The 4,930-nt window shown below is 41.4% G+C and overlaps 1 non-coding gene across 1 annotated transcript; it reads left to right on the top strand.

Moving 5' to 3' along the window:
• Positions 1-969: 969 nt before the first annotated feature.
• On the top strand, positions 970-1,088 carry LOC123688001. The gene has a single exon (XR_006749701.1). It is a non-coding gene; the product is annotated as a 5S ribosomal RNA (ribosomal RNA).
• Positions 1,089-4,930: the final 3,842 nt, after the last annotated feature.

Here is a 4,930-nt window from a genome sequence, read left to right as displayed (position 1 = left end):
TTTCGGATTTTTTTTTTTTTGAAAAAAAATTTTCTGATTTTGGAATTTCCTCAAATTTGATTTGGTTGCCTTCTAATGTGTTTTTAAAGCGTAAATCAGTAATCAGAATCAATATTCATTGTCGACTTTAATTTTTATAAGGAAAAATGTTCACGTCCTTAAACGCCTCCCCATCATTAGCCCGAGTCCAAGTCGATGTCAGTCCCGAGCGGACGGTGTCAGATACTACCTATCGCCCCGGTCTGGACTTGGCGAGGTATTTCGACGTGAAATGTTCCGATACAACTTTTGAACCAGGATAGTTAGAGAGATGATTTCTTCTATGTTGTACGTTGATTGTGGAATGGATTGTGGGAAATAACTTGCCATGACCCAGGTGTTCTTGAATTTTTTTTTTTTTCGAAAAAAATTTTCTGATCTTGAAATTTCCTCAAATCTGATTGCGTTGCCTTCTAATGTGTACTAAAAGAGTAAATCAGTAATCAGAATCAATATTCATTGTCGACTTTAATTTTTATAAGGAAAAATGTTCACGTCCTTAAACGCCTCTCCATCGTTACCCCGACTCCAAGACGATGTTAGACCGGAGCGGACGGTGTCAAATGCGACCGATCTCCCCGGTCTGGACTTAGCGAGATATTCCGACGTGAAATGTTCCGATACAAAAATTTAACTGTGATAGTTAGAGAGATGGTTCCTTTTGTGATGTACGTTGATTGTGTAATAGAATATGGAAATAAACTTGAGATGACCGAGGTCTTCTGGGATTTTTTTTTTTTTTCGAAAAATATTTTTCGATTTCGGAAATCCCTCAAATTTCATTGAGATATGTCCTAATGTGTTCTTAAAACTTAAATCAACAATCAGAATTAATATCCAAAAGTTATTTCATTTTTTATAAGGAAAAACGTTCACGTCCTTTCCGCTCCCAAAAAGTGAGATATCATAGAAAATATCGCTATATTTGTTGTTTACGGCCATACCACGCTGAAATTGCCAGTTCTCGTCAGAACACTGAAGCCAAGCAGCGTCGGGCGCGGTTAGTACTTGGATGGGTGACCGCTTGGGAACACCGCGTGCTGTAAGCTTTTTTTTTACGTTCTGCATCGGTCTGCCGAGATAACGTGGTGCATCGGTATGATCGAGTTTACGTTCTGCATCGGTAAGATCGAGATTACGTGATGCATCGGTAAGATTGAGATTACGTGGTGCATCGGTAAGATCGAGTTTACGTGGTGCATCGGTAAGATCCAATTCACGTTCTGCATCGGTAAGATCCAGTTCACGTGGTGCATCGGTAAGATCGAGATTACGTGGTGCATCGGTAAGATCGAGTTTACGTGGTGCATCGGTAAGATCCAATTCACGTTCTGCATCGGTAAGATCCAGTTCACGTGGTGCATCGGTAAGATTGAGATTACGTGGTGCATCGGTAAGATCGAGTTTACGTGGTGCATCGGTAAGATCCAATTCACGTTCTGCATCGGTAAGATCCAGTTCACGTGGTGCATCGGTAAGATTGAGATTACGTGGTGCATCGGTAAGATCGAGTTTACGTGGTGCATCGGTAAGATCCAATTCACGTTCTGCATCGGTAAGATCCAGTTCACGTGGTGCATCGGTAAGATCGAGATTACGTGGTGCATCGGTAAGATCGAGTTTACGTGGTGCATCGGTAAGATCCAATTCACGTTCTGCATCGGTAAGATCCAGTTCACGTGGTGCATCGGTAAGATTGAGATTACGTGGTGCATCGGTAAGATCCAGTTCACGTGGTGCATCGGTAAGATGGAGATTACGTGGTGCATCGGTAAGATCGAGATTACGTGGTGCATCGGTAAGATCTACTTTACGTTCTGCATCGGTCTGCCCTTGTTTACGTGGTGCATCGGTAAGATCGAGATTACGTGAAGCATCGGTATGATCGAGTTTACGTTCTGCATCGGTCTGCCCGATATTACGTGGTGCATCGGTCTGCCCTAGTTTACGTGGTGCATCGGTTTGGACTTAGAGATATATTTTCGACGTGAAAATGTTCCGATACAACTTTTGAACCAGGATAGTTAGAGAGATGATTTTTTCTGGGATGTACGTGGATCGGGGAATGGATTGTGGGAAATAACTTGCCATGACCGAGGTGTCCTCGAATTTTTTTTTTTTTCGAAAAAAATTTTCTGATTGTGGAATTTTCTCAAATTTGATTTGGTTGCCTCCTAATGTGTTCTAAAAGAGTAAATCAGTAATCGGAATCGAAAAATATTTTTCGGATTTTTTTTTTTTTCGAAAAAAATTTTCTGATCGTGGAATTTCCTCAAATTCGATTTGGTTGCCTTCTAATGTGTTTTTAAAGCGTAAATCAGTAATCAGAATCAATATTCATTGTCGACTTTAATTTTTATAAGGAAAAATGTTCACGTCCTTAAACGCCTCCCCATCATCAGCCCGAGTCCAAGTCGATGTCAGTCCCGAGCGGACGGTGTCAGATACTACCTATCGCCGAGGTCTGGACTTGGCGAGATATTACGACGTGAAATGTTCCGATACAACTTTTGAACCAGGATAGTTAGAGAGATGATTTCTTCTATGTTGTACGTTGATTGTGGAATGAAATACGGAAAATAACTCGCCATGACCGAGGTGATTACGATTTTTTTTTTTTTTCGAAAAAAATTTTCTGATCGTGGAATTTTCTCAAATTTGATTTGGTTGCCTCCTTATATGTTCTAGTAGCGATAATCAACAATCAGAATCAAAATCCATGGTCGGGTTTGATTTTTATAAGGAAAAATGTTCACGTCCTTTTTTACAACCCCGACTCATTGACGATGTTAGAACCGAGCCGGCGGTGTCAGATACGACCGATCGCCCCGGTCCCGATCGTCATTTACGTTGTGCATCGGTCTGCCCGAGATTACGTGGTGCATCGGTATGATCGAGTTTACGTGGTGCATCGGTAAGATCCAATTCACGTTCTGCATCGGTAAGATCCAATTCACGTTCTGCATCGGTAAGATCCAGTTCACGTGGTGCATCGGTAAGATGGAGATTACGTGGTGCATCGGTAAGATCGAGATTACGTGGTGCATCGGTAAGATCTACTTTACGTTCTGCATCGGTCTGCCCTTGTTTACGTGGTGCATCGGTAAGATCGAGATTACGTGAAGCATCGGTATGATCGAGTTTACGTTCTGCATCGGTCTGCCCGATATTACGTGGTGCATCGGTCTGCCCTAGTTTACGTGGTGCATCGGTTTGGACTTAGAGATATATTTTCGACGTGAAAATGTTCCGATACAACTTTTGAACCAGGATAGTTAGAGAGATGATTTCTTCTATGTTGTACGTTGATTGTGGAATGAAATACGGAAAATAACTCGCCATGACCGAGGTGATTACGATTTTTTTTTTTTTTCGAAAAAAATTTTCTGATCGTGGAATTTTCTCAAATTTGATTTGGTTGCCTCCTTATATGTTCTAGTAGCGATAATCAACAATCAGAATCAAAATCCATGATCGGGTTTGATTTTTATAAGGAAAAATGTTCACGTCCTTTTTTACAACCCCGACTCATTGACGATGTTAGAACCGAGCCGGCGGTGTCAGATACGACCGATCGCCCCGGTCCCGATCGTCATTTACGTTGTGCATCGGTCTGCCCGAGATTACGTGGTGCATCGGTCTGGACTTAGAGATATATTTTCGACGTGAAAATGTTCCGATACAACTTTTGAACTAGGATAGTTAGAGAGATGATTTTTTCTGGGATGTACGTTGATTGGGGAATGGATTGTGGGAAATAACTTGCCATGACCGAGGTGTTCTCGAATTTTTTTTTTTTTTTCGAAAAAAATTTTCTGATTGTGGAATTTTCTCAAATTTGATTTGGTTGCCTCCTAATGTGTTCTAGTAGCGATAATCAACAATCAGAATCAAAATCCATGGTCGGGTTTGATTTTTATAAGGAATAATGTTCACGTCCTTTTTCGCCTATGTTCTTTTTCGACGTGAAAAGTTCCGATACAACTTTTGAACCAGGATAGTTAGAGAGATGATTTTTTCTGGGATGTATGTTGATTGACGTACGAAACTTGGAAAAAAAATAGAAAAGACCGAGGTACTCTAGAAAAAAAATTTATTGAAAATATTTTTTTGATTTCGGAATTAATTCGAAATTCATTCAGATGTCTTCTATCAATATCGCGAAAGAAAAATCAATAATCAGAATCGATATTCATCTAAGATTATTTCCTTTTGGATTGTGTTAACATTCGGTACGATCTTGTCTACGTGATGCATCGGTTTGTTTCTCGGCTCTTGTGAGCAAGTTGGACACTCGAGACGGCCTCCATCGATCGGATTAGGCGGGCTTTAATGTTAACGTGCTGCATCGGTGTGATCTTGTTTACGTCATGCATCGGTATAGCTTTAAATCGCGCCGTAAAGTCGTTCACGTCATGCATCGGTATCTTAAATCGCGCCGAAAAGTCGTTCACGTCATGCATCGGTATCTTAAATCGCGCCGTAAAGTCGTTCACGTCATGCATCGGTATCTTAAATCGAGCCGAAAAGTCGTTCACGTCATGCATCGGTGGCACAAAAAAAAGACGCCGATGCATGACGTGAGCCGACTTTTCGGCGCGATTTAAGATACCGATGCATGACGTGAACGACTTTACGGCGCGATTTAAGATACCGATGCATGACGTGAACCGACTTTTCGGCATGAAGTCAGCTAAAATTATCGTGTGCATCTTGGGTCGGTCCACGTACCGTAGATCAGAGAGGGACGACGTACATACATCGGATACATTTGTATCCAACAAGTTACGATCGTCGTCTGATCCAGCGGTAATCGGACCTACTCTCGTGAATTTATTTTGCCCCTTGAATAATTTTGTACCGATGCACGACGTGAAGTCGACTTTTCGGC

The sequence above is a fragment of the Harmonia axyridis genome, chromosome X (genome assembly GCF_914767665.1).
Source record: "Harmonia axyridis chromosome X, icHarAxyr1.1, whole genome shotgun sequence".
In the NCBI taxonomy this organism is placed as follows: domain Eukaryota; kingdom Metazoa; phylum Arthropoda; class Insecta; order Coleoptera; family Coccinellidae; genus Harmonia; species Harmonia axyridis.
This window is presented reverse-complemented; position numbering and strand designations above follow the sequence as displayed.